At 43.8% G+C, this 15,806-nt stretch overlaps 1 protein-coding gene across 2 annotated transcripts in view; it reads left to right on the plus strand.

Moving 5' to 3' along the window:
- The window catches only part of ARHGEF37 (Rho guanine nucleotide exchange factor 37), a 47,807-nt gene that overhangs the window by 969 nt on the left and 31,032 nt on the right, over positions 1-15,806 (plus strand). The window contains exon 1 of one of the 2 annotated variants that reach the window (XM_035105242.2): positions 13,711-15,063. The exons of the other annotated variant lie outside the window; for it this stretch is intronic. The gene's annotated coding sequence lies outside the window, so the exon portion shown is untranslated. Of the gene's footprint in view, positions 1-13,710; positions 15,064-15,806 lie in introns of those variants that run through there. 2 annotated transcript variants of the gene reach the window in all.

Consider the following 15,806-nt stretch of genomic DNA (forward strand, 5'->3'; position numbering starts at 1 on the left):
GCAGTGTGACTTTGCTAAAACATTTGCACATGCCAGTAGTATGGAAAACAGGATTGCCTCATGAATGCACATTGAAAAGGACTCGGGCCCATAACAGTTGAGGCAAGGGAGGCAGTCTTGCTGTGGTAGAAGAATGTATGCTTCAAGCAAAGGATCAGTAGATCCTCCCCACCCCCGGAATCGGGAGTGTGGAGCTGATGGACCACTTTCCACTTGCACATCCTGAAATGAGACCAAAGAAGAGGGGTGCCTCCTGGCTGTCAGACTTTTGCAAGAGGGATTCAAGTCATACTGGAACTAAGTTTACACATTTAAAGTGAATTAAAGTGCTCTGTCTCCCTGGCACAACAAATCCACTTTTCAAAAGAGCTGGGGGGGTTTTTGTTTTGGTTTTTTTGGTTTTTTTGCCGTTTGGAAAGTGGAGAGGAAATACATTGAAAACTGTGGGATGAACGGATGGTAGATAAGACACGTAAACACCCCACTGCACATGTGAATGAGGACAAATGCAGGATGGATGTTCATTGTCATATTACCATGTTTTAAGCAAATTGGAACAGATGCTCAATAAAGGTTGGATATAATCTAACCCCCACTCCATGTAAGCTTTGTGCAAGTAAATCAGGATGAAGCTCAGTAAATAGGTTGGCTGGAGGTGGCATTAAAGCAAAATGCTACCTAGCCTTCCTTGTGCTCCCAATTTGTTTCATTTTTAATAGGTTACATGAGCATTCACCATCTTAGGCGGCATGGTGAGAGAGCATTTAGTCTCCAAAGACTAAAGATGTTCAACCATCACTTGGGGGGGGGGACCTTTCAACATTAATGAGCACAGCTGGGTAGTTCTGCCACCTTTTTCTGCCGATGTCACTACAAAATAAATAGAGTTGCCGACGAGAAAAGCCCCCCTCTAGTTGGACGGAAGGAGTGCCTGGACGCGTTCGGAGGATTTATGAGCTGTGACGCACTTTGAATTGGAGCAGCGACCTGAAGCTAAGTTCAGCTATAGGGCAAGGAGATCCATTAATTTACCAAGAGTTTATGGTTTGATGTTTGGGTCTTCTGCCTGGAAAAGCTGTAAATTTTACAAAGATCGTTAATTTACATGGTTATGAGAGAAAACGAAAGTGATTTGAGCTTTTTAAGATGGCGCTGCTTCGTGTTGACGACGCAACAGGGAGCTCCAGACCAAGAAGATTTATGGGGAGGCTGGACTGATTAACCCACACAGGAGAAAGAACATCTGTGAAACCTTGTTTGATATTTATCTCAGCAGCTGGGAAACAATCGGTTGAAAGTGGAAAACATCTATGTGACTGTAAGGGAAAGATCTGGATTATTATGAACTTGGAGAGACGATTTGAACTTTAGAAAAAAGACGGCAGTGGACGGTTGCGAGGAATCCCCAATTTCTTGAAGCATGGGAACCCCAAAAAAATTTCTAGATGATTTGGCATAACATTCGGTTTGATTGATATATATGTGTATAATTTGAAATAATGAATGTGATATAATTGGTTTTAATTGGAAAATTAATAAAAATTTATTTAAAAAAAAACAAAAAATAAATAAATAGGCAATGAACTGGCCCAGCCACATACCATGCAGCATACCAAACGCATCAGCTGGGGAGGGGAGAAGACATTGCCAGTAACAAGATGTTGACAGTTGAACAACAGGAAAATGTGATAGATTTCCAAGAGAAGCATTACTTTCAGGGGCTACCTAATTTTAATGTATAAAATAATTACCTGAATCTTTGCAACGAATGAGTGAGAATGCTTCATGTGCAAGGTAAGCATTAAATTGGCACTGGCCTAGGGAATGGTCTGACGGCATGGGAAACTAAGTTGTCTGGATGCAGTGGCAGGCAGGGACGAAACATGACCCATGCATTTCACAGCGGGGATGATGGTGAAGTTTCCAAGAGTGCTATTTGCTGATTTCTTGCATATCAAATAAACAACACAGGAAGCTGCCTCCTATCAAGACAGACCATTGGTATATCAGTCACAGTACTTTCTAAACTAACTGGTGGAGACTGTCTGCAGTTTCAGGCAGGAGTTTTCCCCAGCCTTATCTTGCGACACCAGGGTTTGAACCTGGGAAATTTGTTTGTTTGTGCGAGGGACAGGAGCTATAGACTACCCCCTCCCATCTTGACAACCAGTTCTTCCCCGAGCACAAGCGGGAGCGGGGAAGGGGATGAGTCTAGCGGGGAAGCAGGAAGTAGAGGGCAGGGCTCTGACAGGGTCACAGAGCCCCTGCTCCGCCCGGGAGAGGAAAGAAGGGAGAGGGAAAAGGGGAGGAAGGAAAACACGGCTAGGAGACCCCTCCCTCCAGTTCCGGAGCTGCGCAAGAAGAAACGGGGGCGGAGATTGGGGATTCCCAGACTACTTTGTTGGAAAAAGACGCGGGAATCAGCATTCCGGGGTACTGACCCAGACTGAGAACATGTACGTTGTACAGCTTCTGCACTGTAAATAGTCTGCACATAATAAAAGCATGAAAAGGCAGCGTGTCGAAGAGTCGTTACTCTAGAGTAGCCGCCAGCGCTCCTGTGACAGCTTGTTTGTTTAATTATTTTACAAAGTTATTGTACTTCACCAGATCTTAACCTATTACAGTATTTGTAAGAATGGATTCCAAATATCATTGAATTTGTCCATGGCAAGTCTGCGTTCATATGCAAGTTATTCGTATGTTGCGAGTTTTCATAAGTCTTCCATCCAATCATAGAAGGGAGCTGCATTTTTATTTTTCCAATTCTCCAGTATTGGTCTTTTTGCTGTGGTAAGGGCACAAAAAGTCCACTTGTATAGTCCTTTTGTAAGGTTCCATGTGCTGGCTATATAATTCAAGAGGATATTTTGCTCTGTAAATGCAAGGTTGTTCCGTACAGTTCTGTTATTAGTTTCAGTTACCTTCTGCCAAAAATCTTTCACTATAAGACAATGAAAAAACATATGTTTTAGAGAAGCATTATCCCTATTACATCTCCAGCAGTTAGATACCTTAGATAACCCTTATTTAAAGATAACCCTTGTTATATCAGTTAAAACAGTTTCCCACTGTGTGGTTGAAACTGAGATCTCTAGTTCTTTATTCCAATCCTTTTGTTTGGAATATAAGATTTTCTCAGAAAGAAAATCACCAGACAAGCTGACCAGAGGAGGAGGAGCTTTCATGAGTGTGCATGGCTAAGTATTACACTGCTGCTTTTGTTTTGAAAAATTCCAAAACCCCTTTTATTATGACCATCCAAAAGTAGTGAGAAAGCCTTTGAGTAAAACATACCGGTAAGTCTTCGAGTTGGATGTAAGTGGTATAGGGAGGACAGAGTGGTGAGGGAAAGGTTACCATGGTATTGAAGCCATACTGTCTGCCTTGGTCAAAAGTTCATTTTTATTGTATTATCTTAGAAAAGGCATGACTATGGAGGTTGTCAGGAAGGATGCCTGCACTTTAGAATTTTCTCACTATGCTACTGCCTAAAGGGGTGATCACTTGGGAACCATACAGCTCTTACTGTGAGCACTCTGGAGTCAGAACAGAGTATAAATCTAATACATTTTTTTTAAAAAGTGGTAAAGCTATTACAAGTGGAGGAGGAATGTTAGATGCCAGATATGTGCAAATATTTGTCCTGACCAAGGGAATTAATGTTGTTAGAAAGTTAGTACTTCTTTAAAGAAGTACCAATTTTTGCATAAAGAAACATGGAAGTGGAACACTAATCAGGGGCTGGACTTGGGATAAGGCATGGGCTGCACAAGCAATTTGCTGAGCTTCAGCTATATGCAGTATCAATTGTTTGCTGATGCAGAGTGCAAACATACATCAACTATCGCGCAAAATGTAAGGAGTGCTGTTGTAGAGATCAAAGTACAAGGGTGAATGCATGTCAGTTTGGAGGTGGCAGCAACTTTCAGCAGATATCATTGAATGATCTATGTACGGTGCTACATTTCCTTATTTACTTGCAAACAAGTGTCCTGCAAATAAGCCAAGCAGGTTGGATTTGTTCGTTTCTTTACAGTAAATTTGCTTTACCCAACACATCCAAAGTACTTATACACCACTCTGTGTCTCACATATAGAATAGTGTGTGTCATTCTCTTGAAGATCTCCATAAAAGTATTGAAATAGTTCACATCCTGTGGTATCTTGATTCCACCCTACCAGAAAGCAACAGCAATCTTCTAGAATAATCTGAGTATTTACATCCTGCTTTCCTGATGTTGTTATATATGTTGAGTAATGTGAATGATATTGTGCCATTTGCAATTAAGCATCATTCTTTCTAGCAGTGGCTGGAAGCAAGTGATTCAACAAGGCGTGGTTGCTGGTTAGTGAGTGGGTAGCATAGAAACCCCATTATGTTTTTTCCTTTGTGCATTCACCGCAGAAAGCCGTGGAAAGTGTTGAAAGGAAGAAAGTGTCTTTGGGGCACAAATCAAAACACTAGTGGGATGGCATGGTGGGCACTGTATAAAGCCCCAGATCAAAAGGTAATGAATTTTATTAAATAGACCGGAATCATGTTCACACATTTTAGCTGACAATATCCAACTTTGTACTTAGCATTATTATCCTGGCTTTTAAATATAAAAAGATCATCATATGCAACAAGAAAATGTTGCATGGGTGGAATACTGCAGTGTTGAAATCTGTTCATCGTGTTTATATGATACTGCACTTTGGTTTAGTGGTTAAAGCGTGTTGCCACACCTAGGGTTAATTGATGGAATATTTGAGTCATCATTTTCCACATGCCCAGCTCTAGCTGTTTTACAGTTTAGAGTGTTTTCATGAACAAAAAGGAGCAGTGGAATTGTTATTTTGGATGTGCAAAGGATACCTGTTATTACTGCCATCCCAAGCTGTCAAAGAATGCAAACTCTCAAGTTTTGAAGAAGGAGGTTGTTTTTCTTTTCTTTTTCGCAAAACTTTATGAAGTTGAGAGAAAGTGGGGGAAAGCTCATTCTCAATAGAATATTATTTCTTCTGTCAAAATATAAGCTGTCTGGATCACCAGCGAGAGAGAGAGAGAGAAATATACCAATATACTGCAGGCCCTACTACAGAGACTCAATTTTTCCATTTACTACTACTACTACTACTACTTCTACTACTACAGTTGTCACCAGGTGAGCCTCCCTGGGGAGGGCATTCCATACACAGGGCACCACAATTGAAAAGGCCCCATCTGTCATCACCGCACATCTAAATTCAAATGGTGAGGGGATCCAGAGGAGAGCCCTCAGATGAATTAAGCCCTCTTCATGAGAAGACCTTCCCCAAAGCCTGAAGAGGATCTCAGTGAGGGCAGAGGCATAGCTGCCAAGTACCCTGTTTTTCCCAGGAAAAGTTATTTTCTTACCGTTTCCCGCAGGTGTCCCAAATAGCAAAATACCCCGTATTCCCCTGGGTTATGGAGCTCCTGCCGGCGGCCATGTTCTTCTGGTGCTGTGCCGACACCGGAAGTCACTTCTACGCACTTCCGGACATGCGTAGAAGCGACTTCCGATGCCACTGTGCCCATTTCCAAAATGACCACAGCGCCAGAAGTCGCTTCTACGCATGTCTGGAAATGCACAGAAGCGACTTCTGGCGCTGCGGACATTTTGGAAATGGGCACAGCGGCACCGGAAGTCGCTTCTACGCATGTCTAGAAGTGCGTAGAAGCGACTTCCGGTGCCGCGGCGCTGCTGATGCCGGATTTTTCAATCTGAAACTTGGCACTTATGGGCAGAGGAAGCCCCAAAGAGGCATGCCAGGGCTTTGCTTATGCTGCCCAGCTTCCCCACCTAACAACTGGCATGCATGGTAGCACAGCAACAGCAGCCATTTTTCTACTTGTCCTTCAGCGTCCAGCTGGCCCCAAGCTTTAATTCTGGTTGTGAATGTTTATGAATACAGTGTTTGGGGCATGGATTGAAGAGAGAGTGGCAGAGAGGGTGTTTAGAGGTTGCTCCCCACTTGAGGCAATTTCACTTATGTGTGTGGGGGCCCAGAACTTAATGCTTGTACAGTATATCCAATTCTCTATTTCATGCAGAATGAAGGATACTTTAAAAAGTGATATCCGCTATCCAACCAGGTTTGGATTGGAACCAGGGTTATGAAGATGAAAGCCTCTGCATCTTTTTACCACTGTATCTTAACTGTCCAGTCTAGGCATCTTTTGGGGCTTTGTCTGTGGCTTAAAATGATGTCATAATATGAAAGCATGAATTAAAAGAAGGAACCCATTTAACAATAGAAGCACCTGCATCCTTTGCAATGCACAGTTTGCAGTAAGAAGGGGAAGAAAAATAGCTAAGTAATACTTTCATTGTTTAGCATCTTTTAAAAGATGTGATTAAGAGGATGCTGAGAGCTCAGCGGAAGTTGCTAAAGAACTGAATTCTTGCTTTAAATAATGAGAGAGAAGCAAAACTTTCAAATGAAAAGGGAAGTGGGGAAAAGATTTATGCTTCCAGGTATTAATCATCAAGCTCTGCCTATAATTCCCAGGCTTTTGCTCATCATTAAACTCAGACTGGTTCTAATTTAACTGGACGGGCTGTCTTACTGCCTAATAATGCAAGGCTCCATGGACCTTTCCAGGTGATCATCATTTTGCAGTGCAATGAATGTGCACTTGTTACAGCACATATAAAAAAGTCTTTCCCCCAACTGAGTTGTGGGGGAAATCAGGGTTTCCCAGCACTGAAACGGCTTTGCTTAAGAAACAGCATTTTTCACCCCAGCAAGTGCATCTACTGTGACAAATGTTACACTGATGTTGCGCACTGCTTGTGCATGGTGTTTATACCATCACAGACAGTAAGCAGTAAGATGCCCCTCATCTATGCCTGTGCCATTTTGTTTTCTTTTTCTTTAAAAAAAGGAATTTAAAAAAGAGCTTTAAACGCCAGTTACTATTTCTACTGACAATACAATCCCATGCCTTATCTACACAACTCATTCGACTCAGGAGACAGTCAGAATAAAACACCAAGAACAGGTAGCTCAGATTTTACATATTAAGAGACATGGAGCAACACCACTCCCTGAACCCACAGATGGTCAAAGGCCTGGAATCGATGCCTTATGAGGAACGGCTTAGGGAGCTGGGTATGTTTAGCCTGGAGAAGAGAAGGTTAAGGGGTGATATGATAGCCATGTTCAAATATATAAAAGGATGTCATATAGAGGAGGGAGAAAGGTTGTTTTCTGCTGCTCCAGAGAAGCGGACACGGTGCAATGGTTTCAAGCTACAAGAAAGACGATTCCACCTAAACATTAGGAAGAACTTCCTGACAGTAAGAGCTGTTTGGCAGTGGAATTTGCTACCAAGGAATGTGGTAGTCTCTCCTTGTTTGGAGGTCTTTAAGCGGAGGCTTGACGGCCATATGTCAGGAATGCTTTGATGGTGTTTCCTGCTTGGCAGGGGGTTGGACTGTATGGCCCTTGTGGTCTCTTCCAACTCTATGATTCTAGATCTGTGAGCATTCAAATGTATAGGTAGGGCCTGCAAAGCAAAGGGACCCAGGCCCTTGGCTGGAGTGGAAAGACTAGCTGTGGATTTTACATGCAGATAGGCCTACCGGTCTATGGAATAGGCTTGTTTATTCTCATTTGAATGGCACTTCCTCTCCACCCCACCCTCCCGCTCTGGATCTAGCTTTGTCAAAGAGGTTTTTGCCGAATTGGTAAAATATCTGGGGAAGCCCAGAGTATGACAACTAGGGAGATTTTTTAAAGAGAAAAGCTGGTCAACAACTTTGCCCGGATTTTCACTTTTGGGAATATGGCAACCCTGACTGTGGGAGGGGCGGCGGTTCAAGCCTCTTTCTATGGAGAGCTCTGGAACTTGTGGCGGCAAGCATAAGTTGCTGTAGTGCTACACACTGAGCCATGGGAGGATCTGATAGACAAGGTGCCGTGGGCTCTTCAAGGGAGTGTGATCACCATGCAATAAGGTTTAGAGATAATGTTTCCATGATGTCATCATGCATTCCTGCATGGATAATTTGGGGGCAGTGTGCAGTTTTGTGATTGGTAGGTAATGGCATAGTTGCCAGGGATGCTGTGGGAGTGACTCTCAGCGTTGCTGCATTATCTTATGTTTATACAGTTATTGACATTGTTTACTATTTTTGCCTGCGTTAGCTAACATGGTGAGAGGCCAGGATTGTTTTCTATGTCCTCCTCCCCCATCCTTCTAGATGTGAGACTGCTTAAGGATAACCTTGGGGGAAATTGCAGGGAGTAAAATAAATGGAAGGCACTGGGTTGGGAGAGGAAGCGAATGGAAAACAAGAGACGGTGCTCTGTTCAGGAAGCAACAACCCATTGCAGTTACTGGCAACCAAGAGATGGTTTCCTATCACCCTGATTAGCTGCATTTAAACTGCTCAATTGAGACCCTTCAAAGAATCAAGAGACGAAGGTTAATAGCAACCATTTCTGCCCCAGGAGAGAACAATTAGGTTTTCGGTGAAGATTTTCCATTCTTTTATAAAGTTCAAATGGGAGGAGAGAGCTGTAGGACAGAGGATGCATTAGGACTAGATCGAATTGTGTGGGTGGTGGTGAAATTAGAGGGAAGGTTGCTTAAAAATCTGAAAGATAATGTTCTGCTGAGTGCAGGCCTGATCACCGAAGAGACCTTTATCCTATATTAAATGGGCAGACATCAGAACAGCCAAGCCTATTACAGGCTCCCAGCCCATAAATACACCTCTTGGAACTAAAACGCTGACATTTAATATGTTCTGTTCACCTCAGGTCCCCTATGCTGATTCATTGACTTCTTCCCCCCCCCTTGCTGTTTATGCTGTGACCCGCACAATTAAGGTGGTTAGAGAGGCAGTACCACATGACACAGACTTTCCCTTAGTCTTCCGGTAATTTTTTTATCTATGGAATGAGTGATAATTCGTAGCTATAACAGCTGTATAGAACCTTTATTGTGCATTAAGTAATATTCATTGAAACAGAATAGTTATGCATATTTCTCAATTAGGGTTCTGTACGCATTCAAAATTCAGAAGCAGGTGTGAAAGCCTGTTATGGCTAAGTCAATAGATTTAACCATTTTGCAGCTGAGGCCATATGCCGACTTCCTCAGTTGCAAGTCCCACTGAGTTCTGAGGTGCTTACTCACAAGTGTGCATAGGACAGCATTTGAAAGCGGGGAGCCCCCAGATGTTGTCAGCTCCAGCCAGCATGGTCAGGAATAATGGGAGTTGCAGTCCAGCCACACCTGGAGAGCCACAGGTTAGTCGCCAAAATTGAAAGCTTTAGCTAAATAGTATTGAATTATTGTATTTTAATATTTCTGTTGGAAGCCGCCCAGAGTGGCTGGGGAAACCCAGCCAGATGGGTGGGGTATAAATAATAAATTATTATTATTATTATTATTATTATTATTATTATTATTATTATTATTAGGTGGAGAACATTTGTTGGGGCTGAAAGTTAAAGGCAAACTTTGCTTCTCAAACTCTTTTGGTTTGGGTGTGGCACTGTAACAGGAAAAAGTAAGATGCCCTTTCCTTCCAATAATGAATGGTAGTGTTTGCTTATTAAAATAAGAATAAGAAAATTGTAGAGTTGCAAGGGACCCAAGGGTCATCTAGTCCAACCCCATGCAAAGCAGGAAACTCAACAAAAGCAACCATGACAGATGGTTATCCAAAATCCTCCAAGGAAGGAGAATCCACCCCCACCCCCCAAGGAGTCTGTTTCACTGCCAAACAGTTCTTTCTGATGTTTAGTCAGAATCTGCTTTCTTGTAACTTGAAGCCATTGGTTCGGTTCCTAGCCTCTGGAGCAGGAGAAAAAAAGGAACAGGTTACAATGAGTCTTGTGGTTTGCCATTAAGTGCAGGATTTTACTTTTAGAAATAGCCAGCACAGACCAGGAGACGGGAAGATTTGGATCAGGACTGCAACAGTGAGCAAAGGGTTAGGATGAGAGTTAAGATGAGGCCCCCATGCTGGGAAATCATGAAAGGAAGATTCTACACTTATGGGGCGGGCAACACCCAATTTCACAACAGATTACACTTTGCAGTACACACTAACTACCATAAACCTTAATATCTAACACTTTCCTTAATATCTCAGAAAAACTCAAAATAGGTTTTGGCTTGTTTGTTTGTTTGTTTGTTTTTTAAAAAATAGTTACTTGATAAATAGAAGGTGAGATGCCTAATCAACCAGAACTTGGTGGACAGCTTTATTTAGAGGCTGATATCAATCACTATCTAAATGAAAAAGGAATCATAGGGTCTTTCAGCTGCAGCTATGTGCCCCTGTTATCTATCTTATGGGTTTCATAAGCAGATACATTTCTGTAAATTCCATGGATCAGAAATAAGAAATGATGAATGAAAGGGGTTCTGGACTCTGAATCACTTCTGACAATCAAGTGCTTATGTAAAAACAAAAAGCTTTCTCTTGCAAGTAAAGTAGTCTAGCATTGTAAGTACAGTAGAACCTCTGTTTATGAACACCTCGGTTTATGAATTTTCGGTTTACGAACGCCGCAGACCCATCTGGAACGGATTAATTCATTTTCCATTACTTTCAATGGGAAAGTTCGCTTCAGTTTATGAACAGACTTCCGGAACCAATTACACCCATGCTTCGGGTTAAGCATGCTTCAGGTTGAGTACTCCGCGGACCCATCTGGAACGGAATAATCCACTTTCCATTACTTTCAATGGGAAAGTTCGTTTCAGTTTATGAACGCTTCAGTTTATGAACAGACTTCCGGAACCAGTTGTGTTCATAAACCGAGGTACCACTGTACTGCAACATAGGGAAAATGGACTTGAATGAAATTGTGACACAAAGTATCACATGAATTGGATCTCTGTTTCAACTCACTTGAACATACACAATATGTATCACCATTCTTACTAGGTGGTACCGGTATTAAAACCTGTCTGAAAGTGAAGGGAAAATGGAAGTGTTATACAGTGGCACCTCGGGTTACAGACGCTTCAGGTTACAGACTCTGCTAACGCAGAAAGTACCTTGGGTTAAGAACTTTACTTCGGGATGAGAACAGAAATTGCGCGGCGGCGGGAGGTCCCATTAGCTAAAGTGGTACCTCAGGTTAAGAACAGTTTCAGGTTAAGAACGGACCTCCAGAAGGAATTGCCTATATACTCAAGTATAAGCCGACCCGAATATAAGCCGAGGTACCTAATTTTACACCCCCCCAAAAAACTGGGAAAACTTATTGACTCGAGTATAAGCGGATTCACCACACCACAAACCGGTGAAGGAGGAAGGAGCACCCCAAAAGGGCTGCTTTCAGGCCGCTTGTCCCTCTGCCACTCACAATAGCAGGCATAGGAGCCACGGTTGGGAGTGGCACAGCGTAGCGCAGCACCTCTTCCAACTGCGGCTCCTTGTGCCTGCCCTTGCGAGCGGCAGAGGTGGCAGTGGAGGGACGAGTGGCCCGAAAGGAGCCCTTTGGTGTGCATGAAATACTACATGCTCCCCTTGAAGCTTATATGGAAAAAGTCTGAAACAAAACCATTGCTTTGTGCATAGAGGCAGCCTAGTGCTGTAGGACTAAGGAGATCAGTGAGAGATATTAAGAATGTCAGTGCTAGATAAATTTAAAGAAAAATATTAGGATAATGTGTTAATACTTTTGGAAAGCTCAAGAGCATTTGAAATAAAAGGAACAATCTCAGTAAAACTATAAAGGAAAAATATCCATTTGGTGTTGAGCCCAGTAATGCTGGGTTGATGAGAAAATGGGACAAAAAGATTGATCACAGAGATGGGCTAGTTGAGGAACATATTAGAGGTGAGGTGACCAGATGGCACAAGCTATGAAATTAAATGGAAGGCCTGAGAATTCGAGGGAGGATCAATAAATAACTCAACAAAGAGGACTACATTGATCTGGCCTCATAATGAGAATGGAGTGTCAAAAGACCGCAAACATGAGTTTTTAGATTGCATTGTGTATTAATAAATGGTAAAGGCAAAGACCAGGAAATATGTAGATTCTTGTGACTAAGGAGGCTTGCAAGTAAAACTGGAAGGCAAGCAAAAGCCGTGAATATTATATGGCTGTTGCTAGTGATTGCTGGACAGCTGAATAGGATAGATAGCGGTGGGTGGTGATTAAAGAGGCAAAAAGTAACTGCAGCTGACCTGGAGGAAAAAGTGACAGTGATAGATTAGGCCTTCTGAGGAAATAGCGCAAGCTTCGTAAGTTGGAAGGTTTAAATTAAAATGAGAGTTTTACCCAGCATACGGCCTGCATAGCCAAGGTCTCTTTTGAGCCCAAGTACATACTGTACAATAGGAAAATAGGCCTGTGGGGCAACCTACATCAGCGTTTCTCAACCGCTGTTCCGCGGCACACTAGTGTGCCGCGAGACGCTGGCTGGTGTGCCGCGACGGGCGGCGACGAGAAGGGCGATTTGCATTGTCACGTGCCTGGCGGCCGCCAATGAACAACACTGACCCGCCGGAAAGGAAGCCGGCCGGGTCACGACGCGGGGCGAGCACAGCTCTCAACAGCCACCACCACGGGAGGGTGGTTTTAGACAAACTTAAAGAAGCTGGCTGGATGAGCTCAACCTGAAACTTGCTGAGCAAAGGATTGTGCTGGCAGAGAAATCAGCGGCTTGTGAAGCCTTATTACAGGAGATTGCAACCAACACAGCAATTGGCAAGTGTTTCTTACAGTCATAATTATATAGTCAATATAGGGCGGCACAGAGTTAAATTTTTAAACTTTTTTAATGGTGGTGTGCCTCATGATTTTTTTCATGGAACAAGTGTGCCTTGGCCCAAAAAAGGTTGAGAAACACTGACCTACATTCATATCCTGGCTATCCTAACTTGCCTGTCTTGACTATCCTGAGGTTTTTTTGACCCAACTCTAGAGCCTCCTTCAATTGCTGGGCAATGTCAACTTTTGTAACCTGACCTGCCCTTCTCTTGGTTCTTTTATGTGACAAACAATTCTAGTATCATAACAGAGGTTAAATGACCCAATCATGATATCTTACTATTGTGGATTCCTATGTTCAGTTAGATTTGTCCACTGAGCATTCATTCGAGGATCTGTTGGCTAAAAACAGGTACACTTGGAATCTAATCACCAGTGTGGGAGGCAATGCCTTGGATGGGGAAGGGATGGCTGTACTATCCCTGCATGGAACATGGGAAGCTGCCTTTGGCTGAGTAGTGGCTATGGTCCTTGAAAATTTCATGCAGGGTGCCTCGCACCTAACCCTATTGAGATGCCAGGGATTGAACCTGAGATGCAATGCAAAGCAGATGCTCTGCTGTGGAGCCACCTACCCCAGCTGATGAGGGTCATGCCTACAAGCATTTTGGAATCCTGTATGGGCTCATCCACACTTCCGCTTGTTCCATGCCTACGTAGGAAGCATGGATCTGAGCAGTTTTCTGCTTGTTCCATGCTTTCTAGGCATGGGTCTGAGCAGTTTGGCCTTTCCCTCACTGCTTTCCCCTGGAAAACCTACTCTTTTGTGCTGAATCAGAACAAACAGCAATCCACAGAAAACCTGAGTGTCATTTGTTCCAATTTAGCACCAATGATTGGGTTTTCTGGGGTTGGGGTGGGCAGTGGGGCAAAAGGAGGTGTGGACAAGTCCCATCTTTCTGCTTTTTTAGATGTGGAAGTCATTATGCCATGCTCGCAGAGCAGACATTTTACGGCTAGCACTGACTGAACATTCTCAAAGTTCTATCTACCATACAGTAAAGAATGGTGTCAGGCTAACAAATCCCACCCCTTAAAAACATGCAAGCTAAGCTTTGTTAAATGTTGTTGACATTAGATTTGTTAGCAACAGGAAGACAAATTTGGGAAGAAGATGCAAGGCAAATATGCTGAAGCCAGTGAATTCTAACAGATTCTGCTGATCTGACTGGTAGAACTGGGGGATATGCCGTTATGCCATTCCTTCTTCTCAACCTTTCCAGGTCACCTTGAGGAAACCTACCTAGCGGAACAGCCACACACACTATCACAAAACTGCCAAGAGAGCCAGCTAGGCCACGAGAAAGCCTTGCCATCAAATCTGAGAAGCTTGGCTGGCTGGCTGCTGCTTTTTGGAGTCATCGCCTGTGCCGCCCCCAGCATGATTATAAAGATGTGAAATTTAATAAACATGAATTAAACATTAAACCTCCCTCCTCCGCTGGTACAATTTGTGCTCCTTCCCAATCAAATCTGTTTTGATTTGGGGCTATTATGGTGCAAAAACCTGTAATTACCAAATGCTCAGAAATCAGCCTCTAGGGAGAGCTTATGTCCCCACCTGTCAGGCATAGCGGCAGGAATACAGACCGCAGTTTATAGACTTTTCGGGGCATCTTTTCTTTTTAAAGCAAAGCCTGTTTGCTCATGGCTGTCATAAACCTCCAGACCATGCCTGTTAATAAGAATAAATGAAGCTGCCCACAGGACATTGTGCTGCTGCTGGAACATACTGAGGGTTTGCCAGTTAGTAAACAGGCTTTGGGGGAGTGCCTCGGACTGAGAGGTGGCCTACAGCCAAAGCTCAGTCAGCTGAGTTGCTGTTTGTGGCCTGCACTGCTCTCTGTTCCCCACAGGATTTTCCTACTGTGTGTGAAGGTGTTTCTTCTTTCCTGCAGCTGGCCCCCCTGCCCATTCATTTCCATCTAGCAATCTCTACAGCTGGCCTGCTGCCACCCCGGCAGAAGTTGCCTAGGATGCATATTCTCTTGTTTTGGAGCACTGTGAGTGAATACACTCATCTGACTCCCGCTTGGACTCGCACATAGCCTGCCTGGCTGCAGTAAACAGAGCAGCGAGAGAATGGCAGCGAGGGAACGGAGCCCGGCCTGGCTCACAGACACTTACTTGCACACAGCTGAGTGGGCCAGGCAGTCCTCTGCACACATACACACAAACAAGCCTGTGCTTCTACAGCTGGAACACAGTGGGTTGATCATTAACTCAGAGGCGGCAGCAGCAGCAGCAGCAGCAGCAGCGAGGCAGTTTAAACAAGTCGAGAAGTCCCCAGCTAATTAGCAGGTAAGAATTAAGAGGCAAAAAAGCCAAGGAGAGCTCGACAGCAAGGGCTTTGCTGATGGAGGAGATGTCCTCCGAAAGGGCAGGGGCCAAGTCCTTGGAATTGTGTGCGTCTCACAAAATCTCCCGGGCAGCCATTAATCAGAGACGGCTGTCTCTCCCTGCATGGATGAGTGGAAAGGTTGCATAACCACATTCCAGATCCTGCAAATTCACTGACTTCTGCGGAGAAGAGCAGGTGCCTGTCACAGGAGGTGGTAAAAGGGAAAGCTGCTTTTTCCATGGTTTTTAGAGAACCAATACGTTTGCCACTTTTTTTTTGCTTTCTGGCAGCATCCCTGAGCATAACAGCTATATGGCAAGCAGGGATTTTACAGGTGCGGTTGAGTTGTGGGAAGCACTGCCTGTTTTTAATCTCCCCCTCCCAATTATTAACAGTACAGAAGCCCTGCTTGGGAAAATGAGCAACTCGAACTGGGTGGCAGCAGGACTCCTTCAGCAGGTACAGAAAGAGACGATGGATGATGCAAGCTCCTGCCTGCCTGGTTTCTGTGTGCTGTTTGTACATGTTCAGAAAGTCCCTGCTGGGACTGTACCACTTCAGAGGGAAGGTGAGGGGTGGCATGTTTACATACATTGCGGCAACACCTGGAAAAATAGTACAGTATGTGTGAGAGAAGGCTACATTCAGAGACCCAGACACAGTAGAGTTTTGCAGGCAGGTGAGAGCACTCAGTCATGGAATT

The sequence above is a fragment of the Zootoca vivipara genome, chromosome 2 (genome assembly GCF_963506605.1).
Source record: "Zootoca vivipara chromosome 2, rZooViv1.1, whole genome shotgun sequence".
NCBI classification, from domain to species: Eukaryota; Metazoa; Chordata; class Lepidosauria; order Squamata; family Lacertidae; genus Zootoca; species Zootoca vivipara.